This window comes from Amblyomma mixtum, chromosome 2 (assembly GCF_055824585.1).
Source record: "Amblyomma mixtum isolate Tamu chromosome 2, ASM5582458v1, whole genome shotgun sequence".
Taxonomy (NCBI): domain Eukaryota; kingdom Metazoa; phylum Arthropoda; class Arachnida; order Ixodida; family Ixodidae; genus Amblyomma; species Amblyomma mixtum.
In genome coordinates this window covers 107155566-107180480 of record NC_143013.1, presented here as the reverse complement: position 1 = coordinate 107180480, position 24915 = coordinate 107155566, and the positions used below count along the sequence as shown (strand labels likewise).

Below are 24915 nucleotides of genomic sequence, written 5' to 3'. Positions count from 1 at the left end.
GTCTGCTATGGAGCTGGATGGAGCAGCACCGCCATCTAGCGGGCGGGAAAGGATTGGAGACACGGTTATTAAGGGCGCGGACGGGGAGTTTGACAACTGAAGCTTGTCTAGTAACATTGCCATGGCCACCTGGGGGCGCTATTCTCCGCCGCACTCTCCCCTCTTTTCCTCTCAACCAGATTCACTTACTACCCTCTTCCTACCGCTGCGCTGCTGCTGCTGTCGCTGATAAGTCATTAGGTCACTGGGGGAGGGGGGTTGCGCACGGCACGCTGGTTGCTTCAGATCGCGCTCACGCTGATTCAAGGCAGTGCTAGGGATGTACGCACGCGCGCGACCAGAGAAAAAGCGCGAATCAGTGATGAGAGCTTGCAACAGGAGAGTGTCCTTTGCTTTGCCAAAATTCATAACGCCCTCAACGTCTTCGCCTCATGTGCGCTAGCCATTTAAACTCCGTTTTGGGCTCTATAAGCTATTCGTATTAATACTCCATTACCTAATCAATGACTCTATTGTTTGTCCCTTAGTAAGAATTAATGTTGGTTTTGCTGTCAGTCGACTATGGTCTTGATATTTTTCCTCCCTTTTTATTAATTATATCGTACAGGGGCGTTTGAGGGTTAAAAAAGTTTGAAATAATCATGATGAAGAGCAAGTAGAGAACAAGATTGGCTGCAACTCTGCCTGGGCCCGACATCTGAAGACACTACGGTGAGTAGTTATTTTCTTTTGTTCCTGTGCCTTTATGGAATAAGTTGCCAAACAGAGCATGTTTGTATTCGTACACAACCAGCTTGCGAAAATAGGATGCCATGTTACTTCACGGCTACAAATAATTTGAAAGAAATGCGGGCTTGGAATATGACACATATTGTTCTTTTTAGTATTCTATATGCGTTGTTCAAATCACGCTCTGCTACTGTGCGTTAATTTAGTTTTGCATCGCTGTGACGAAAGGGCTGTTTTATGTCCGGTAAGTCGAAGGGCACCATTCACGACTCCAACCTGAGTTCAGGGATTCTATCTGCGCAAAGTAGCTAGTGTATACATTTTTGCACACATTTACAGTTTGCAGAATAGTCGTACAAAGGCATAACATTTCATTGGGGAAAATCTACTCTAAAGTTCTGTTCAGTTCATGATGACTGGCATGTTCATTCAAATAAAAAAATAAATTCCACAAGTAATTCAAAATGACATATGTAAATGTACGCTGGTAAAATCTTACGTATACGCAAGACTGCGCGTCGCTGTGAAAGCTGTAGCGTATGTGTGATGTCTGTCTTCAAACCTGAAAAGTGCATTACGGTTCACTGTTAAAGGGAACATGCAATCACGTGACCTACGTTCATCGCAGTCCGCGACAATTGGCGGCACTGGCGCACGCGCGGGAAGAGCAGCCTGCGTGCTTACTGCGCATGCAGCTTGTGCTTCGGAAAGCTCGGCGGCCACGCGATCGCATGTTCCCTTTAACAGTGGACCACACATTACTTTGCTATCCTTCCAAAGTGAAGAGCTGAGGAGTCGCTGGTTTGAGATGGAGAAATAATTGAACATGCTTCAATCAGGAGCTTCAGAAGCTTCACGGGACGAAGTTGAGAAAGAGAAACACACATCAGTTCTACGACCTTGTGTGCGTTTTTGTTTGTTTCCGTAGCGCTGTAACGTTTTGTCCACTCGCGGTGTTTTGTGGTGTTTTGAACAGAATTTTGTGTGTTTGTTTTTTTATATGATCCTGCATTCCACTCGTGATAGTCGTAGTGAGAATATGGCCTGTTGTCAGGTAGGTTTTACAAAACACAGACTGAAGTCTAAAATTGGATATATCTGTTAGCGATTGCCTTAGTATATACTTTGTAAAGAAAACTGCGGACGATTACGTTACTTCCTAATGCGAAATTTGAGCGCAGCTCATCAGTTGCTTCAGCTTTTCGATAGATTGAGGCAAAGAATTCGAGCAAGACGTGTAGGTACAATTACACAAAACTTGCTATTTTTCGCACATATTCCTTCTTCAAGAAACACTAACAGTTCTTGATTGTCATGAGGGAAGCGTTGTGGTCGGAGAAATGGATATATGCTCGACTTGCTGCACCACACCCTGGCTTTTAAAGCCGAGGTCTGTGCAAGTATTACGCGAGGTTGTCACAGCCGTGGGAGGCGTTACGAGCGAGAGGAACGGGATATTCTCCCGCATAAGTGGCAAGAAATTCCTGTTTTTCTTTATATCTAAATTAATCCTCCCCCCCCCTCCCCCCCCCCCCCCCCACCCTGCCAACCTTGCCGGTGGCAGTTAACGGCTGATCGCGAGAGTTCGCTCACCGTTGTCAGCTGTGTCGCCGAGCAAGCAACATCGGCGTCGAGGAGTGAACTGTGCGAAGTCAATCCCTTGCAAAAAGTGTTTTAGGCAGTCTATAGACTATCCATACATTTCGGTCTATAAAGCCTTTGACTCTCTAAAGACAAAATCAAGAGAACAGTCAATAGGCAATACAAATGCTATAGACAGTCTTAGACAATCTACAGATTTATGACCATACACTTTTAGTAGACTTTTTTCTATAGACAGTCTATAGACTATGGATGGACAAAAAGAAACATCTTTAGGAAAGCAATGGAGTCTATAAGAAGTCTACAGACAGTCTGTGGGCCATTTTTGTGAGGTTTGAGCAGCTGGCGGACGATTATCAGTCTCTCATCAGAGCTGTTAACTTGTGCGCCCTCTTGACGCCATTCCACTGACTTGAACAAGTAATTGCCTTCCTGACATGCTGGTGTGCGTGCTCTCAAGAGCAGTTCGAGTGCACAAAAGGCATCCTGTAGGCTTTCTACCACCAAGTTCGAGAGCTGTGCTGGTTTCAAAGCTTGGCTGCTCTGGAGTCCAACGCCATTTGGTGGCGCTCCGTAGAACAACTATCATTTTGCTCTGCTGTCCTCAGGAAGTTTTCACTACGGGTTTAAATTGAATAGTCCCGACCAAAGCACGGGTCACTACATGCTCCTGCACCGACTTGGTCGTTCACACGGACCTCTGAAGAAGCGGGTCCAGGCACCACTACTAACATTGGAGTGGTGCGGGCAGCAGTCAACAGCATCAGAGCAAGTAGGCACACTGTAGCCAAGTACCGGGCTGCCCCTATGAGCAACATAGAACAGAAAATGCTGCGCGCTATGCTACATCGAATGCCGGAAAGGACACGAAGCGAAAACAGCGTAAACTTGAGCAAGGACGGGACAATGGCACAGCGCCAATGTCTCCTCTTTCCTTTCCGCGTCCTTGGCGTGCTATCGCTTGGTGGTAAACAAGCTACTAGCTTGAGACGTGTTCTACACGAAGATCGCCGATGACTTTTCCCCTTCTCACCGGGTGCTGCAATGCATGTGGCCTTGTCCGTTAAAGCTAATTCGACAGCGATGGAGATAAGTCTTTGCAGCGCGGCATTTGTTTCGGCTAGCCGAAGTGAATCGAAAAAAAAAATCACGTAGCATGCCGCGGGCTCCGTTCGCGGCTATTCGCGCTTTACAGCTACGGTAGAGCAAAGAGGCGTTTATTTATTTATTTTTTTTTTGTGAAGCGGTCGACAAGTGATCAGCCTTCCCAGTGCAAGAGGCAGCTCTTCGCGCATTGGATGTACCGGCGCAAAAAAGTTAAAAGCAATCGTATCTACAGTCAGGCCGGAATGAAACGCGAACAGAGCATGTCAAGAAAACAAAATATTTTACCTGCCTACTTTCAGCTGAAGTGTACAACTAGCCTGATTCATGTGTCTGGGTAAAGGGCCTACTGAAATGCATAATCGAAAATAGGTTGTAAAGGAATATCTCGCTGCAAAGCAGAAATGTATGACATATGCGTGTTCGCGTTTCATTCCGGCCTGACTGTACTCTATTGAGTAGATAAATCGTGCCGTGTGAGGTGAAATGCGCCTGCACAATTTCCCTAAGTACAAAAAACGAATAGGACTTCGGAGTCTGGAGTTTGGATCTGGAGTAAAGTGACTGAGTCGTACGCAGAGGTCGTACACGTGTAGAAACATGATTTCTTCTGGTGTTATCTTGGTTGGTTAGCGCCATAGCCTGACCGCTTATGGCGTTCCTCGTCCGGAGTTCTATGACGTGACTTAGTATTCGTTCAGTTAAGGATCCTAACCATGGGCGACCACGGCTGAAGGCCGGCACTGTCCCGTCCCTAATGATGAAAAACAAAATCAAGGCACAAGTCTGCCAGGCAGGTTGAGGAATTGTCCTTTGGAAGTGTGGTTGGAATGTGAAGAGTTGAAGACATTTCGACCGCGGTGCTCATGAAATATTTAATTGTAGCGGACTCCTGTGCACAGTAGTGTTTCGCGAAACGTCCTGTATGTTTACACTCGTTATCCCTTTGACAAGTTTTATGGAGAGGGTGAAGTTAAAGCGGTGCATTAGTGTCGAACGTGGCTAATTGCTGTTTTCATGATATCCTGTCCGCACACGATGCACAGCCAGCAGGGCTCAATTGTTTTCTGAAAAAATTGAGAAAAATGGACAAATTGAAAAAATTGAGAATTAACATGCCCGCGCCAGATATATATTTCCAGCAGGACAAACTTATGCGTCCAGCGCATAAAAAACAGGTGTAGAGTATTTCATGTCCTATTCGGAGATATTGAAACGTGCTGTACAGTCCGCACCTACAGTTAGTACAAAAACTCAAAATTTCAGCTTTCAAACATTTGCATCAAGTGCAAATTTGTACTTCCTCTACTCTAGGTCGCTTCAATGGGCACGAGTCCCCATCTTTCCGATAAACTCAGTCCTGATATCGAATCTAGCCTACTGCATTTCCGTGTGAAAGGCGCTCTTGGTGAGCGGAGCGCGACGCTTTGTCAAGCGCTTGACCCCATGATTTGCATTTCAGCCAGCACTCATAGACCCACTTGGTGAAAGGACAACCAACTTAGACCGCATCTTATCTACTCACTACGCTCACCTTTTTTAGTTATCGCGATGCGCGCTAATTGCAAAAATATCAGAACGAGTAGATACGCTCCTGCAGTCTGAATTGGAACGGCTGAATGGCAGTGCTGGTGCGTCGAAATACACCTTTGTAACGTAACAAGCGTAGTTTGAACAACGGCGAGAAAGTACTCTGGTCCGAGAGGTATGTAAAAATGCAATACAATTGGATGGTGAGAATAGCCTGCCATCATAACAGTAAAAAAAAATTGCGAACAAAACGGGCTCTTGCGTTCCATTTAAGTGTAGCCTTTGGTGCTTGAACGTTCGCGTTTCGGTACCTCGAATCACGAATTTATTCATCTACAATTGCTGCAGCACCGTGAGTATATACTTGGAGAGGGGGATACGTACATAAGTGGTACAAACATCAACATTATCTGACCATTCTTGCGAGATAAAAAGTCTATGAATGGTACAGAAGGAAAAGGAAAGAAAAAAACCAGGGGCAGCAACTGTGCGCTCACCTGCACGAAAATTATAAAGATGCAAACGCAGAGAAACGAGAGAAAAAAAATCGGCATAGGCGTTTAGGACAGCTTACGTGCGGGAATGAGAAATAATTGCTGTCCCTACGCGCATTGCTTACGCGCAATGTTTGTAGGTTTGTACATGTATTAAAGTTCCTTTTACGATTTTATGTGCGTGATACCACCTGGAACGCCCCGCAACGAACGGTTGCATCACAATTTTGATATGAAAGTCTGGAAGGCATAAAATAGAAGGTGCACATGTTGTCAGTTCTCCCTGTCTCAAGCTAGCCTCCAACTTGACTTCCGCGTGTAAGCCATATGCAACGAGAAACCTCATGACACAACTCGGAACGATGTACGACTAACGATTGCGCCAAATTTTGTTACGAATGTCAGGAAAACTGGCGCCATATGGCGGTAGGCCAGTGGCAAGTATATTTAGACGAACGACATGTATAGGATTGGCTGAAGTGGTGGTGTTCGGCTTGTTGTGTGCATCATAAGTCAGCTTGATGACATAACCGTATTTTTTCTTGCCACACCACTGGGATTTCCTGTACGATTTACGAGGACACTCACACGCCCGCACGCATACGCACACACACACGCGCGCACACACACGCACACACACACACACACACGCGCACACACACGCGCGCGCACACACGCACGCGCACACACTCACACGCACACGCACGCACACGCACGCACGCACACGCACGCACGCAGACGCACACGCACGCACGCACACACACGCACGCACACGCACACACACACACACATACGCGCGCGCCGCCGGCTTTTCTCGTAATTGAACTAGTAATGCTTTCGCTTTAAAAAAAAAAGAAGGCAAGAGCAGCAATTGAAATGTGCCCGGAAGAGTGCCTCCGACCGGCATTCGACAACACAATGAGGCAGTTTATTCTTTTCACTGATGGCATGCGGAAAGAAAGAGGACTATAGGAAATATCAGTGTGGCATTTCATCTCGTGTATTTTGCAGTCCTGATCGCATCTTCCGGATGTAAAAAAAATGGCTAATAGCAGTTTTACTGAAATAGATGCGGTAATGAAATGCTGACATAATTGGCTCTCGACGCTCCTCTGTGAAGTCCCACTTCTGCTCCCGATTTATACAGTTGCTACGAGCATATAAACAATGGTTGTTAGTCACAAACCACACTGTCCAATTTTGAACGCGCTCCAGAAAAGTACGCGGGGTCTAAACTCGAATATCTAAACAGGTACAGGTGTTACAAATTACTCACGTGGACAATCTCGCCAATGCTGTTCACTGCCTGTTTACAAGATGTGCTCGGAAGCCTGGATTCGGAACAGTTGGAAATATCAGGGTTAACGGAGAATGCCTAACTAATCTGCCATTCGCTGATGACATTGCCTTGCCAAGTAACTCAGGAGATTGAATCCAAACCATGATCAATGAATTAGACAGAGCAGAATGGTAGGTCTGAAATAACATGCATAAAGGAAAGTAATTTTCAACAGTCTCGCAATGGAACAGCAGTTAACAAGCGGCAGCGAGGTGCTGGAAGCGGTAAGGGAATACGTCTACTTAGGTCAGGTAGTGACCGCTGATACCGATCACGAGAGGCAAATAACTAGGAGGATAAGAATGCGATAGAGCGCATATTGCGGATTCTCTCAAATCACGAATGGCTGTTTACCAATATCTCTCATGAGGAAAGTACACAACAGTGTATCTTAGCGGTACGCACCTATAAGGCAGAAATATGGAGGCTAACAAAGGGAGTTCCGCTTAAGTTAAGGACAACGGAGCGAGCTATGGAAAGAAAAAAATGGGTGTAACGTTAAGCGATCGGAAGCGGGCGGAGTGGGTGAGGGAGCAAACGTGGGTTAACGGCATCCTAGTCGAAATCGAGAGAAGGAAGTAGGCTTGGGCAGGGCATATAATGCGATGGCTAGATAACCGCTGGTCCTTAAGCGTAACCGAGTGGATTCCAAGAGTACACAAGCGTAAAAGGGGCGGCAAAAAGATAGGGGAGCGGAAGAGATTAAGAAGTTTGCGCGGATGCGGGGACCGCAACCGGCAAAGGAGAGGGTTAATTCGAGAGCGATGGGTGAGGGCTTTGCCCTGCAGTGGACGTAGTAGGCTGATAATGATGATGATTACGATGATTATGGCGCAAAAAGAAAAGTACTTCGTCATTTTTTGCTACACTTCTCTCAATCCTTGTGAGGTGACGTTTTCCACACTTAAGAACACCTGTAACAGCACTTCTCAAAAACTTTCTAAAGATTTCGTGATGCTGTAATCTTCAAAACTTACAAGCAGCTTCCAGCCGATGCCTTAAAAATTACCTTACCGCGGGTTCGATACCGGCCGCGGCGGTTGAATTTCTTTGGAGGAGAAATTTTAGAGGCCCGTGTCAGTGCCCGTTAAAGAACCCCAGGTGGTCGAAATTTCCGGAGCCCTCCAGTACGGCGTCTCTGATAGCCTTAGTCTCTTTGGGACGTTAAACCCCATAAACCAAACCAAACCAAACCAAAAATACCTCACTATCTCTCTCATTTTATCCATTCCAGGCTGTAGGTGAACCGGAATCGGTGGAAATTGTCCCAGCTAACGGAGGCTAAGGCCGGCGTCAGTGGAGTTCTAACATATCCATCAGCTTTCCGGAGGTATTTTGCGAATGATTTGCGAGCTGATACTAGCATCTAACAATACGTTTTGTTTCGGTTCTCAGGCGCAGGTAGGACACCAGCCATGACGACGAGCCCTTTTCCTCTAGAGGTCTTCCTTTTTCCGGCGGAGGTCGCCCTGGCGGCGTTTCTCACGTGGGCTTCCAAGGGGCGACATAAGCAAGGCCTGTTTAAGAGATACGTTATTCCCGGACCTTCACCCAGCCTCTCCTGCGGCAACTACAAAGAGCTGTAGAAGGATCGACTCAAGGTATGCACTCCGTGAAGGTTTGCAAACCGGAATGAAAACTACAGAAATTGACAAATACTTATGCTTATCCATGGTAAAACAGCGTGGAAAAAACACGAGGACGGAACAAACACGACAACACGAGCGCTGACTTTCAACTGACGATTTATTACGCACATGTGTACATATATAGCATTCCCGCCAAACACTAAACAGACCAAAAAAAAAATCGGCATCGAGGGTGTTGTTTATAAGATTCCCCTTTCTTGCGGTGGGTGGTATGTTGGCCAGACTGGGAGATGTCTAAACTAACGCCTGAGGGAGCACCATAATTCTTTGGACAAGGCAGCCGGTTCGAATTTGGCGCTTCAGTGCAGGCAACCTGAGCACACGTGCGCCCCATTGCTTCATCAGACATCCGTCATCTTCAAACATAAGGATCAGATAGTAAGAGAAATAGTAGAGGCATATCACATTGACAAAGGGGGTACAGCATGCATTAGTAAGCCCTCATTATCACTGGCTAACCGCGAAATCACCTTTTTGGAGCATGCATTTGTAGATATGTAGATTTAATATTTTCAGTGATGATGATGTTTTTTGTTTTGTTTTTTGTTCTGCCCTCGTGTTTTTTCCGCGCTGTTTTACCATGGATAGTAATAACCAACTTGCCCACCTTACTGTACTTATGCTTAGCTTAGCCAACGGTATGCAACCGAGATTTTTGTCACGAACTCACTACAGATATGTCTGAAGCCACAAAAATTGACCACAATAACCAGCTGTTGTGGTGGGCTTCATTCTCGTGGACATTAATTACGCTTTAACCTGAGGGCTTCAAGCGTACTCTATTTATTCTTAGCGGAGGAGGAGAAGTACCGAGGTTTACAAAATAAACTCGTCGTGATTTATTTCCTGAACAGGTACTTACTTCGGCTGTTTAATAAGTTATTATACAGGTATGTCTGCGGAATATACACACTTGAGGAAACCTGATTTTGCCAGAGCGCAATAGTTTAGGTGAGCTCTAATTTCGTATGTTTTGTGCATGAACTTTCATAAAGTGTCATTTATAATAACAAGACACTGGAGATGAAAATGCACCGCGAATTGATTCAGTAGTCAGTGGCGGAGAAGTACGGGCGGCAACTAACAGCGCGGGTTCGTTAGTAAAGCATACTGAAAAAAAAATTGCACAGAAACACGAGGACTAAGCCGAGACAAACACAAGGACGAGCGCTACTCACACCGGAAGATTGTTCCAAAAAACATGCACATGTAAATAGTAAAAAACAAAACAAACCACACCAAGCTGTAATCAAGAACATCACGTGTGAGCCCCTGTATACTCGAGTGATTTGGCCAAAAAGCGGAATTCCCTATCCGAGAAGCGGACGGAGAACTGCCTGATGCATTTATTATCACTGATACGCATATGAAACGCTTCCATAAGCTCCCGCACAAGTTGATACATATGCATAAACAGAATTGTTGTTTTGTCAAAGAGCGGTTTACATCTTCTTATCGCTCGCACCAAAAGTGCGACAATGTTTTGGGAGGTTGTCAAGGGAATCTGCCCTGAGTAGTCTTCAGTGTTCTCCTAATCTTTCATTGACGCATCGCCCTGTTTGGCCGATGTACACTGCACTACAGGATAGCGGCAACTTATACGCAACTCCCCTGGCACAAGGAACGAACGGGGCTGCTCTCACTTTCTGCTCTCATTAGAAAAGGCACGGCACAAAAAAGTGTGGGCCTGACTCCTAGTGTATCGTACCGTTTAGAGAGAAATTACCAGAGGATTTCACGTACTAGGAGGGAAACAAAATTACTGTCAAACGTAACAAAAATCGAAATAAAAAAAAAGTGTCAAGAAAAAGGCCGTCGGGCATTAGAACCAGTCTAATCGTTTGTGTCTTTCTCTCTCCCTACGAGAAGATGCAGCACAGAAGTGACGACATCGCTGAGAAGGAGCTCAGACAAGTTTCCGTACGCCCGTGGCCGGATAATCAACAAACCGAAAGCTCGGCAGCGTAGAAGGCGCAGCAGCCGACCTTTTGTTACCCTCTTTTTCGCCGTCTCAATGAAAACAGCAAAAAAAAAATTACAGATGGGATGCGTGGATCGAAGATAACCAAGGCGATCTTCCCGTATTGCCTACGTGAGAGTTAGAAAGTTACTTTAGTTTAGTTTAGTCATTAATCATATTTGAAAATATGATTAATGACGACGTAAATGTTGAATTTGAAAACTTTGTTTCTTACGTTACCAATGTAGTAACCCAATCTACGCGTGAAAACCTTAAACGTAATTATGAGGATCCCATATGCCCATGGATAACACAGGACATACTTCTGATGGGATGCGCCCAGACGAAGACAAGTCCCCTTGTCGAAACGTTGGCTCAAGCAACCTGAGGTTTTCCCCTCCCTTGTTCATTTTGTGATCGCCAAGGACCATCTACCACACCCTCTCTCTACCATGGACCACAGGACATACTTGTTTTGAAGAGTAAGGATTCATACTACCAGAGATGGAAGAAAAGTAAGACGAATGAATATTACCGCAAGCAGTTTTAGTATTACAGAAATAAGTCAGTAGCAATGATTATAAAATCAAGAAAACTGTATTATGAAAGACTGGTTATTCAAAACAAGCAGGACACGAAACAACTATGGAAGATAGTCAGAAACGTAATTGGGATATACCAACAAAATAATGTCACCCCCAGAAATATCTCCCCGCACGTTCCTAATAATTTGAACGATTACTTCATTAATGTTGGTTCTAGTCTTACTAGTCAATTCCCGTTGTAGTAATCTACCTCATGTATACCTAGAGCTTTGTGTAATAACTTCTATCTTCATGACGTTTCCACTGACGACATAAGATCTATCGTCAGTAACATGGCAGTAAACAAAGCAGTTGGTCTTGATAGCATACAGACACGGGTAATCAAAGAAAACATCGATATCCTTAGTCCTTACCTATTCCATTTGTTCAATCACTCCATAAAAAATAATTGTTACCTGGACATACTCAAAGTTGCTAAACTAGTACCTATATATAAAGATGGAGATCCAAATCAACCAGGTAGTTAAGGACCAATATCTGTACTGAGTGTGCTAAACACTGTCTTCGAAAAGCTAATTGCGCAACAGGTCAAAATTATCTTAAAGAAAATAATATTATTGCAGCTCAGCAACACGGTTTTGTTGAAAACAGATCAACTTCCAAAGCTGTACTAACATTGTCACAAACCCCTAATTCCGCCATGCATAAAAATCACATAGCTGTAGTTGTTTTCCTAGACATTAAAAAGGCATTTGGCACGGTCTGTCATCCCATTTTGTTGCAGAAATTAGAAAGCTATGGTTTTTGCCTAGATGTTGCCAGCATTCCTAAACATCCGCCTGCTGAAAACCTTTACCAGCCAGTAACTGACGCGGCTCTCGATGCATTCAGAAAAGAATTGATTCAAGTAGACTGGCGAAAGGTCCTGACTTTGGTCGATGCTGACAATGCTTATGATGCATTTTTAGATATCTTTAAAGGTTTTTACCAAGTTCACTTTCCTGTAAAAAAGCGCCAAAGAAATAGGAAAATTCGGAAACCATGGGTAACATACGAACTCTACCAAAAAATGAGAACAAAAGACAGGCTGTTCAGAAAATTTCTTCGCACGCGTAATCTTGATGACTTGACGATTTTCAAACAATATCGAAACAAACTAACCAAGAAATTGTGCATTGCGCGCAAAGATTACTTCGCATCTTTTGTGGATGTCAAAAATTCACCGAGCGCACTGCTTTGGGACAAACTAAATATGTTACTACGCCGTGGTAATAGCAGGAGCTGCATATCCAAACTTACTATTAAGGGCAAGGACTTGCAAGGGGAGGAACTGGCTGATGCTTTCAACACTTTTTTTACAAATATGAGTACACCAGGTAGTTCCCACAACGCATGTCAGTATATGAACAGGAGGAATGATAGAACTTTATTTTTACAGCCAGTCACAGTGCAGGAAGTGATTTCAACTATTAGAAGTTTAAACAACAGCAGCAGTAGGGATATCGATGAAATTCAAATAAAACCCGTCAAATACGTTGCAGATGTAATTGCACCAGTTCTAGCGAATATTTTTAATATGTGTTTAACTACGTCTATATTCCCAGTAAAGTTGCAGGTTGCCAAAGTAGTAGTGCTCTTTAAAAAGGGGAATCGAAACGAATTGAGCAATTATCGGCCTGTATCTATATTGCCGATTTTTTCAAAGGCTTTCGAGAAAATAATTCATTGCAGGGATTTGAATTTCATCGAAACCTCCAGTGTATTAACACCTTACCAATTTGGTTTCCGGAAGAATATGTCAACTGAATTAGCCTTACTTCACCAAAAAGAATATATTTTAACACAATTTGAGAACAAGAAAATCGTGGTTGGCTTATTTGTTGACTTCTCCAAGGCTTTTGACTTGGTCAATCATGAAGTTTTATTGAATAAGTTGGATATTTATGGTGTACGTGGATGTGCGTTACATTTACTACGGTCATATTTGTACCACCGGCAACAAGTAGTCCAAATTAATAACTCTCGATCACAAGTCCTACCACTGGCTTGTGGTGTCCCACAAGGCAGCATATTGGGGCCTTTGCTCTTTAACCTTTATATAAATGACATTGTTAATATTAACCAGGATGCCAAATTTATCATATACGCAGACTATACCAGCATATTTTTCTCTGGTAATAATATCGATCAACTTATCTCTAGTTGCAATGACACAATAGTTAAACTACAACAATGGTCGTCCTATAATTCTATGACAATTAACGCAAATAAAACAAAAGCTGTTATCTTTCGGGCAAAGAATAAGCCACTCCTTCCTCATGCCGACATTATTCTTAACTCTCGTCCTGTTGACATTGTTGACCATTTCAAAAGCCTTGGTGTGACATTTACTGCTCACATGTCCTGGGAAACTCATGTGAACTTACTAGTGACGAATTTAGCTCGGATAACTGGAGTAATTGGTCGTCTCAGATACATTCTTTCTACAAAACTTAAACTATTGGTTTATAATTCACTCTTTTATTTACATGTTAACTATTGCCAACTTGTTTGGGGTACAACTACATTCTCTAATCTACAAAAAATTTATGTCATGCAGAAGCGATACCTACGTCATGTGTACAACGCTGGTTATCATGCAACAACTGCAGATTTTTTTCATAGAGCGCATGTCATTACGGCTCATAAACTATATCTCTACCGTCTGAGTACTAGATTTAAATATGAAGTAAGATATAACATACATAACCTTGGTACTCTGGCATATTTAGAAAAGAATGAACAATATTATGCTACAAGACATGGAGAATGTTGGAAAATCGTTGCACCCCGTTTGAACTCTGGCATGGAACGCCTACGTTATTCTTTACCATCACTGTTAAACCATTATCTGTCTACTAACTTTGATTTATTTATTTGCTCCACTGCTAAGCTTCGCTCTATGTTTACTGATGATGAATAACTGATTTTACTTATCCTGGGATTTCATTTTTCGGACCACTCTGTTTTGCTTCTGTTCTGCACTGATCAAGTGTTTTCATTTTCTTTTGTTTGACTGTGTGAATTGATTGCTATTGACCAAACGCTGCTCATTAAGTGGGGCGACGGACTCGTCAAGCCGCCTATTGACGGCTTTTTTTTTTCGTCGTCCTCCATCTGTGTACTGCACATGGTGGAAATAAAGTCTTCTTCTTCTTCTTCTTCTTCTTCTTCTTTCAGAGAGTTCGCTCAAATTTTTTCATAGCTACTTATCTTCACGGAAACAAAGAGTAATTATTAATGATTTTATGTCAGATATTAAAAATATATCTTGCGGTGTACCACAGGGCTGTGTTATCGGTCCCATTTTGCTTTCACTTTATATAAATGATCTTCCACAAGCACTTCACACTTCCCAATTAATAATGAACGGAGATGACGCCGCCCTGATAGTTACTGGTGAATCTCTTCCGGAAATTCAAACAATAGTGAGTGAACTGCAAATCCTGTCTTCCTGGTTCTTAGAAAATCGCTTAACCCCGAATGTAGCCAAAACTAAGTACGTCATTTTTCATTCAAGGTACAAGGCAACCAACAACTCAATTACACTTACTCTAGGTAGCTCGTTCATACAACCAGTCTCGTTATTTTTTATTGACATTTACATTGGAAAGAACAAATTAACAACGTATGTAAAAATTAGCTTTCGGATGCCACATGCTCATTAAGGCAAAACATTATTTTCCGTACGATGTATTACGCTCCCTATACTATTCCTTCTGCCATTCACATATAAGTTACTGTTGTGAATCTTAGGGCCAAACATATAAAACCTACTTGTCACCTTTATTTCGTCTCCAAAAACTGGCACTGAACGCGATAAGATCTGATTCAGATCACTCTAGGAGCAACATTTTTGATGCTAATCAAGTACTATCGTTCCCATCCATGCTTAACTTTAAAATCTCGCTCTTGATAAACAGCATAATAAACACTAGCTCTCCTCTTCCTTTTTGCCCTACCTTCCCGTAATACAAGACAAGCATCCTATTTGTACATTTAACCTTCCAAAATGTAGCAATGTATATGGTGAACGCCGGACAGAGTTCAATGGAGCAAAAATATCGAACGGATTGCCCATCGAGGTAAAAGTACCCAGAAACTTTAAAATGACTTGTAAACTGCATTTCAAGTGTAATCAAATTTTGCCTGAAACTCTTGTTTTGTGAATTCTTGACACTGAATTTTCTTGGTGCTTGGTTTTGGTATGTTTTTTCATTGTATTCTTTGTATTATTTTCTTATTTTTGTGTTTTTTTGTACTTTGTATTCTTGGTATTCGTTGTATTCTTCTTGCAGTCTCCTATCTTATTCTTGTTTTTTGATGCGTGTTTTTATAACCTGCACTATTGTTTATATAACATGATTATGTTTTTAGTGTTCTGCGCTTTGCGGCTGAACTGCAAGTAATTTTTGTATTGGACCGGCCACTAGCTTTGTAGCTATCCGTCCAAACAGTGTTTGTGTGTATCACCTGTTCTTGCAATAAAGTTTCTGTTGTAAAAAAAAGAGCTTTGCTGTGCTTAAAACCGATACTGAAGTGAAAGGGACGCTTGTAGCGCACGTGCTTGCGAGGGCCGCCGTAACCGAGACCCATTTGTGCACGCCGCGGAGCCAGAAGCTGATGGGCGGCCCAGCCAGACCGAGGAACCACCAGCGACGAAGATGTCGCAGCAGCGACAGCAGCGCTAGCGTAGCGGGCCAACCATCGACTGCTGGAACTGCCGTCTTGGAGGAGGTTTTTGCCAGGAGGGCAGCGGCAGAGCGAGAGGAGAGAGCCTAGGAAGCGACAGCGCGAAGCAGCCGGCGTTACCCCCGTTACCCAGCTGCCAGCTCGTGTCGATTGTTTTACTGGGCCGTTGCCAGGTGTATCATTTCTTTGGCGGCACAGTTACCCACTTATTGCGAAAGAAGGAAATGGCGTGTGTTCCTCACTCGTGCACATATCAGGCCATCCAGTCTGCCTCCCTGTACCCCTTACTTCACTCATTGCGGTCAATATCTCACCAGCTCTAGGCTCATAAATCACCAGCCAGGGTTGTACCGGCAACATAAGACAATGCTAAGATCTAAGTTTTTTCACTGGCAGCGGCGACAGCGACCAAGCTACCTCGGCTCAAACGCGTCTTTCCATCAACTTGCAGAGCATATCAAGCGCTGGCCACGTCATCAGGATAACAGCTGATCGCCGGACCAACGACTGAGCGGTTCCATTTGGACGTCACGACCTGCGTCACCGACAAGCCAAAGCGGTCCGCTAGGTGCGGTCTCTACTTAAGCAAGCCACGAGCAAGCCAGCGTTTTCACTGGCAGCGGCGACAGCGACCAAGCTACCTCGGCTCAAACGCGTCTTTCCATCAACTTGCAGAGCATATCAAGCGCTGGCCACGTCATCAGGATAACAGCTGATCGCCGGACCAACGACTGAGCGGTTCCATTTGGACGTCACGACCTGCGTCACCGACAAGCCAAAGCGGTCCGCTAGGTGCGGTCTCTACTTAAGCAAGCCACGAGCAAGCCAGCGTTTTCACTGGCAGCGGCGACAGCGACCAAGCTACCTCGGCTCAAACGCGTCTTTCCATCAACTTGCAGAGCATATCAAGCGCTGGCCACGTCATCAGGATAACAGCTGATCGCCGGACCAACGACTGAGCGGTTCCATTTGGACGTCACGACCTGCGTCACCGACAAGCCAAAGCGGTCCGCTAGGTGCGGTCTCTACTTAAGCAAGCCACGAGCAAGCCAGCGTTTACACTGGCAGCGGCGACAGCGACCAAGCTACCTCGGCTCAAACGCGTCTTTCCATCAACTTGCAGAGCATATCAAGCGCTGGCCACGTCATCAGGATAACAGCTGATCGCCGGACCAACGACTGAGCGGTTCCATTTGGACGTCACGACCTGCGTCACCGACAAGCCAAAGCGGTCCGCTAGGTGCGGTCTCTACGTAAGCAAGCCACGAGCAAGCCAGCGTTTTCACTGGCAGCGGCGACAGCGACCAAGCTACCTCGGCTCAAACGCGTCTTTCCATCAACTTGCAGAGCATATCAAGCGCTGGCCACGTCATCAGGATAACAGCTGATCGCCGGACCAACGACTGAGCGGTTCGATTTGGACGTCACGACCTGCGTCACCGACAAGCCAAAGCGGTCCGCTAGGTGCGGTCTCTACTTAAGCAAGCCACGAGCAAGCCAGCGTTTTCACTGGCAGCGGCGACAGCGACCAAGCTACCTCGGCTCAAACGCGTCTTTCCATCAACTTGCAGAGCATATCAAGCGCTGGCCACGTCATCAGGATAACAGCTGATCGCCGGACCAACGACTGAGCGGTTCCATTTGGACGTCACGACCTGCGTCACCGACAAGCCAAAGCGGTCCGCTAGGTGCGGTCTCTACTTAAGCAAACCACGAGCAAGCCAGCGTTTTCACTGGCAGCGGCGACAGCGACCAAGCTACCTCGGCTCAAACGCGTCTTTCCATCAACTTGCAGAGCATATCAAGCGCTGTCCACGTCATCAGGATAACAGCTGATCGCCGGACCAACGACTGAGCGGTTCCATTTGGACGTCACGACCTGCGTCACCGACAAGCCAAAGCGGTCCGCTAGGTGCGGTCTCTACTTAAGCAAGCCACGAGCAAGCCAGCGTTTTCACTGGCAGCGGCGACAGCGACCAAGCTACCTCGGCTCAAACGCGTCTTTCCATCAACTTGCAGAGCATATCAAGCGCTGGCCACGTCATCAGGATAACAGCTGATCGCCGGACCAACGACTGAGCGGTTCCATTTGGACGTCACGACCTGCGTCACCGACAAGCCAAAGCGGTCCACTAGGTGCGGTCTCTACGTAAGCAAGCCACGAGCAAGCCAGCGTTTTCACTGGCAGCGGCGACAGCGACCAAGCTACCTCGGCTCAAACGCGTCTTTCCATCAACTTGCAGAGCATATCAAGCGCTGGCCACGTCATCAGGATAACAGCTGATCGCCGGACCAACGACTGAGCGGTTCGATTTGGACGTCACGACCTGCGTCACCGACAAGCCAAAGCGGTCCGCTAGGTGCGGTCTCTACTTAAGCAAGCCACGAGCAAGCCAGCGTTTTCACTGGCAGCGGCGACAGCGACCAAGCTACCTCGGCTCAAACGCGTCTTTCCATCAACTTGCAGAGCATATCAAGCGCTGGCCACGTCATCAGGATAACAGCTGATCGCCGGAACAACGACTGAGCGGTTCCATTTGGACGTCACGACCTGCGTCACCGACAAGCCAAAGCGGTCCGCTAGGTGCGGTCTCTACTTAAGCAAGCCACAAGCAAGCCAGCGTTTTCACTGGCAGCGGCGACAGCGACCAAGCTACCTCGGCTCAAACGCGTCTTTCCATCAACTTGCAGAGCATATCAAGCGCTGGCCACGTCATCAGGATAACAGCTGATCGCCGGACCAACGACTGAGCGGTTCCATTTGGACGTCACGACCTGCGTCACCGACAAGCCAAAGCGGTCCGCTAGGTGCGGTCTCTACTTAAGCAAGCCACGAGCAAGCCAGCGTTTTCACTGGCAGCGGCGACAGCGACCAAGCTACCTCGGCTCAAACGCGTCTTTCCATCAACTTGCAGAGCATATCAAGCGCTGGCCACGTCATCAGGATAACAGCTGATCGCCGGACCAACGACTGAGCGGTTCCATTTGTACGTCACGACCTGCGTCACCGACAAGCCAAAGCGGTCCGCTAGGTGCGGTCTCTACTTAAGCAAGCCACGAGCAAGCCAGCGTTTTCACTGGCAGCGGCGACAGCGACCAAGCTACCTCGGCTCAAACGCGTCTTTCCATCAACTTGCAGAGCATATCAAGCGCTGGCCACGTCATCAGGATAACAGCTGATCGCCGGACCAACGACTGAGCGGTTCCATTTGGACGTCACGACCTGCGTCACCGACAAGCCAAAGCGGTCCGCTAGGTGCGGTCTCTACGTGAGCCAGCCACGAGCAAGCCAGCGTTTTCACTGGCAGCGGCGACAGCGACCAAGCTACCTCGGCTCAAACGCGTCTTTCCATCAACTTGCAGAGCATATCAAGCGCTGGCCACGTCATCAGGATAACAGCTGATCGCCGGACCAACGACTGAGCGGTTCCATTTGGACGTCACAACCTGCGTCACCGACAAGCCAAAGCGGTCCGCTAGGTGCGGTCTCTACTTATGCAAGCCACGAGCAAGCCAGCGTTTTCACTGGCAGCGGCGACAGCGACCAAGCTACCTCGGCTCAAACGCGTCTTTCCATCAACTTGCAGAGCATATCAAGCGCTGGCCACGTCATCAGGATAACAGCTGATCGCCGGACCAACGACTGAGCGGTTCCATTTGGACGTCACGACCTGCGTCACCGACAAGCCAAAGCGGTCCGCTAGGTGCGGTCTCTACGTAAGCAAGCCACGAGCAAGCCAGCGTTTTCACTGGCAGCGGCGACAGCGACCAAGGTACCTCGGCTCAAACGCGTCTTTCCATCAACTTGCAGAGCATATCAAGCGCTGGCCACGTCATCAGGATAACAGCTGATCGCCGGACCAACGACTGAGCGGTTCCATTTGGACGTCACGACCTGCGTCACCGACAAGCCAAAGCGGTCCGCTAGGTGCGGTCTCTACTTAAGCAAGCCACGAGCAAGCCAGCGTTTTCACTGGCAGCGGCGACAGCGACCAAGCTACCTCGGCTCAAACGCGTCTTTCCATCAACTTGCAGAGCATATCAAGCGCTGGCCACGTCATCAGGATAACAGCTGATCGCCGGACCAACGACTGAGCGGTTCCATTTGGACGTCACGACCTGCGTCACCGACAAGCCAAAGCGGTCCGCTAGGTGCGGTCTCTACTTAAGCAAGCCACGAGCAAGCCAGCGTTTTCACTGGCAGCGGCGACAGCGACCAAGCTACCTCGGCTCAAACGCGTCTTTCCATCAACTTGCAGAGCATATCAAGCGCTGGCCACGTCATCAGGATAACAGCTGATCGCCGGACCAACGACTGAGCGGTTCCATTTGGACGTCACGACCTGCGTCACCGACAAGCCAAAGCGGTCCGCTAGGTGCGGTCTCTACTTAAGCAAGCCACGAGCAAGCCAGCGTTTTCACTGGCAGCGGCGACAGCGACCAAGCTACCTCGGCTCAAACGCGTCTTTCCATCAACTTGCAGAGCATATCAAGCGCTGGCCACGTCATCAGGATAACAGCTGATCGCCGGACCAACGACTGAGCGGTTCCATTTGGACGTCACGACCTGCGTCACCGACAAGCCAAAGCGGTCCGCTAGGTGCGGTCTCTACGTAAGCAAGCCACGAGCAAGCCAGCGTTTTCACTGGCAGCGGCGACAGCGACCAAGCTACCTCGGCTCAAACGCGTCTTTCCATCAACTTGCAGAGCATATCAAGCGCTGGCCACGTCATCAGGATAACAGCTGATCGCCGGAACAACGACTGAGCGGTTCCATTTGGACGTCACGACCTGCGTCACCGACAAGCCAAAGCGGTCCGCTAGGTGCGGTCTCTACTTAAGCAAGCCACGAGCAAGCCAGCGTTTTCACTGGCAGCGGCGACAGCGACCAAGCTACCTCGGCTCAAACGCGTCTTTCCATCAACTTGCAGAGCATATCAAGCGCTGGCCACGTCATCAGGATAACAGCTGATCGCCGGACCAACGACTGAGCGGTTCCATTTGGACGTCACGACCTGCGTCACCGACAAGCCAAAGCGGTCCGCTAGGTGCGGTCTCTACGTAAGCAAGCCACGAGCAAGCCAGCGTTTTCACTGGCAGCGGCGACAGCGACCAAGCTACCTCGGCTCAAACGCGTCTTTCCATCAACTTGCAGAGCATATCAAGCGCTGGCCACGTCATCAGGATAACAGCTGATCGCCGGACCAACGACTGAGCGGTTCGATTTGGACGTCACGAACTGCGTCACCGACAAGCCAAAGCGGTCCGCTAGGTGCGGTCTCTACTTAAGCAAGCCACGAGCAAGCCAGCGTTTTCACTGGCAGCGGCGACAGCGACCAAGCTACCTCGGCTCAAACGCGTCTTTCCATCAACTTGCAGAGCATATCAAGCGCTGGCCACGTCATCAGGATAACAGCTGATCGCCGGAACAACGACTGAGCGGGTCCATTTGGACGTCACGACCTGCGTCACCGACAAGCCAAAGCGGTCCGCTAGGTGCGGTCTCTACTTAAGCAAGCCACAAGCAAGCCAGCGTTTTCACTGGCAGCGGCGACAGCGACCAAGCTACCTCGGCTCAAACGCGTCTTTCCATCAACTTGCAGAGCATATCAAGCGCTCGCCACGTCATCAGGATAACAGCTGATCGCCGGACCAACGACTGAGCGGTTCCATTTGGACGTCACGACCTGCGTCACCGACAAGCCAAAGCGGTCCGCTAGGTGCGGTCTCTACTTAAGCAAGCCGCGAGCAAGCCAGCGTTTTCACTGGCAGCGGCGACAGCGACCAAGCTACCTCGGCTCAAACGCGTCTTTCCATCAACTTGCAGAGCATATCAAGCGCTGGCCACGTCATCATGATAACAGCTGATCGCCGGACCAACGACTGAGCGGTTCCATTTGGACGTCACGACCTGCGTCACCGACAAGCCAAAGCGGTCCGCTAGGTGCGGTCTCTACTTAAGCAAGCCACGAGCAAGCCAGCGTTTCCACTGGCAGCGGCGACAGCGACCAAGCTACCTCGGCTCAAACGCGTCTTTCCATCAACTTGCAGAGCATATCAAGCGCTGGCCACGTCATCAGGATAACAGCTGATCGCCGGACCAACGACTGAGCGGTTCGATTTGGACGTCACGACCTGCGTCACCGACAAGCCAAAGCGGTCCGCTAGGTGCGGTCTCTACTTAAGCAAGCCACGAGCAAGCCAGCGTTTTCACTGGCAGCGGCGACAGCGACCAAGCTACCTCGGCTCAAACGCGTCTTTCCATCAACTTGCAGAGCCTATCAAGCGCTGGCCACGTCATCAGGATAACAGCTGATCGCCGGAACAACGACTGAGCGGTTCCATTTGGACGTCACGACCTGCGTCACCGACAAGCCAAAGCGGTCCGCTAGGTGCGGTCTCTACTTAAGCAAGCCACAAGCAAGCCAGCGTTTTCACTGGCAGCGGCGACAGCGACCAAGCTACCTCGGCTCAAACGCGTCTTTCCATCAACTTGCAGAGCATATCAAGCGCTGGCCACGTCATCAGGATAACAGCTGATCGCCGGACCAACGACTGAGCGGTTCCATTTGGACGTCACGACCTGCGTCACCGACAACCAAAGCGGTCCGCTAGGTGCGGTCTCTACTTAAGCAAGCCACGAGCAAGCCAGCGTTTTCACTGGCAGCGGCGACAGCGACCAAGCTACCTCGGCTCAAACGCGTCTTTCCATCAACTTGCAGAGCATATCAAGCGCTGGCCACGTCATCAGGATAACAGCTGATCGCCGGACCAACGACTGAGCGGTTCCATTTGGACGTCACGACCTGCGTCACCGACAAGCCAAAGCGGTCCGCTAGGTGCGGTCTCTACTTAAGCAAGCCACGAGCAAGCCAGCGTTTCCACTGGCAGCGGCGACAGCGACCAAGCTACCTCGGCTCAAACGCGTCTTTCCATCAACTTGCAGAGCATATCAAGCGCTGGCCACGTCATCAGGATAACAGCTGATCGCCGGACCAACGACTGAGCGGTTCGATTTGGACGTCACGACCTGCGTCACCGACAAGCCAAAGCGGTCCGCTAGGTGCGGTCTCTACTTAAGCAAGCCACGAGCAAGCCAGCGTTTTCACTGGCAGCGGCGACAGCGACCAAGCTACCTCGGCTCAAACGCGTCTTTCCATCAACTTGCAGAGCCTATCAAGCGCTGGCCACGTCATCAGGATAACAGCTGATCGCCGGAACAACGACTGAGCGGTTCCATTTGGACGTCACGACCTGCGTCACCGACAAGCCAAAGCGGTCCGCTAGGTGCGGTCTCTACTTAAGCAAGCCACAAGCAAGCCAGCGTTTTCACTGGCAGCGGCGACAGCGACCAAGCTACCTCGGCTCAAACGCGTCTTTCCATCAACTTGCAGAGCATATCAAGCGCTGGCCACGTCATCAGGATAACAGCTGATCGCCGGACCAACGACTGAGCGGTTCCATTTGGACGTCACGACCTGCGTCACCGACAAGCCAAAGCGGTCCGCTAGGTGCGGTCTCTACTTAAGCAAGCCACGAGCAAGCCAGCGTTTTCACTGGCAGCGGCGACAGCGACCAAGCTACCTCGGCTCAAACGCGTCTTTCCATCAACTTGCAGAGCATATCAAGCGCTGGCCACGTCATCAGGATAACAGCTGATCGCCGGACCAACGACTGAGCGGTTCCATTTGGACGTCACGACCTGCGTCACCGACAAGCCAAAGCGGTCCGCTAGGTGCGGTCTCTACTTAAGCAAGCCACGAGCAAGCCAGCGTTTTCACTGGCAGCGGCGACAGCGACCAAGCTACCTCGGCTCAAACGCGTCTTTCCATCAACTTGCAGAGCATATCAAGCGCTGGCCACGTCATCAGGATAACAGCTGATCGCCGGACCAACGACTGAGCGGTTCCATTTGGACGTCACGACCTGCGTCACCGACAAGCCAAAGCGGTCCGCTAGGTGCGGTCTCTACTTAAGCAAGCCACGAGCAAGCCAGCGTTTCCACTGGCAGCGGCGACAGCGACCAAGCTACCTCGGCTCAAACGCGGCTTTCCATCAACTTGCAGAGCACATCAAGCGCTGGTCACGTCATCAGGATAACAGCTGATCGCCGGACCAACGACTGAGCGGTTCCATTTGGACGTCACGACCTGCGTCACCGACAAGCCAAAGCGGTCCGCTAGGTGCGGTCTCTACGTGAGCAAGCCACGAGCAAGCCAGCGTTTTCACTGGCAGCGGCGACAGCGACCAAGCTACCTCGGCTCAAACGCGTCTTTCCATCAACTTGCAGAGCATATCAAGCGCTGGCCACGTCATCAGGATAACAGCTGATCGCCGGACCAACGACTGAGCGGTTCCATTTGGACGTCACGACCTGCGTCACCGACAAGCCAAAGCGGTCCGCTAGGTGCGGTCTCTACGTGAGCAAGCCACGAGCAAGCCAGCGTTTTCACTGGCAGCGGCGACAGCGACCAAGCTACCTCGGCTCAAACGCGTCTTTCCATCAACTTGCAGAGCATATCAAGCGCTGGCCACGTCATCAGGATAACAGCTGATCGCCGGACCAACGACTGAGCGGTTCCATTTGGACGTCACGACCTGCGTCACCGACAAGCCAAAGCGGTCCGCTAGGTGCGGTCTCTACGTGAGCAAGCCACGAGCAAGCCAGCGTTTTCACTGGCAGCGGCGACAGCGACCAAGCTACCTCGGCTCAAACGCGTCTTTCCATCAACTTGCAGAGCATATCAAGCGCTGGCCACGTCATCAGGATAACAGCTGATCGCCGGACCAACGACTGAGCGGTTCCATTTGAACGTCACGACCTGCGTCTCCGACAAGCCAAAGCGGTCCGCTAGGTGCGGTCTCTACTTATGCAAGCCACGAGCAAGCCAGCGTTTTCACTGGCAGCGGCGACAGCGACCAAGCTACCTCGGCTCAAACGCGTCTTTCCATCAACTTGCAGAGCATATCAAGCGCTGGCCACGTCATCAGGATAACAGCTGATCGCCGGACCAACGACTGAGCGGTTCCATTTGGACGTCACGACCTGCGTCACCGACAAGCCAAAGCGGTCCGCTAGGTGCGGTCTCTACGTAAGCAAGCCACGAGCAAGCCAGCGTTTTCACTGGCAGCGGCGACAGCGACCAAGCTACCTCGGCTCAAACGCGTCTTTCCATCAACTTGCAGAGCATATCAAGCGCTGGCCACGTCATCAGGATAACAGCTGATCGCC

General features: G+C 48.5%; 1 long non-coding RNA gene across 3 annotated transcripts; it reads left to right on the top strand.

Annotated features, from left to right (window-relative positions):
- The first annotated feature begins 223 nt into the window (after nucleotides 1-223).
- On the top strand, nucleotides 224-11007 carry LOC149360484 (uncharacterized). Of its 3 annotated transcripts, none has more exons than XR_016288837.1 (4): nucleotides 224-711; nucleotides 8033-8128; nucleotides 8200-8399; nucleotides 10317-11007. It is a non-coding gene; the product is annotated as an uncharacterized LOC149360484 (long non-coding RNA). The 3 variants fall into 3 exon arrangements; XR_016288836.1 differs by having other exon boundaries at nucleotides 8194-8399; XR_016288838.1 differs by lacking the exon at nucleotides 8033-8128 and having other exon boundaries at nucleotides 228-711.
- The last annotated feature ends 13908 nt before the right edge of the window (nucleotides 11008-24915 follow it).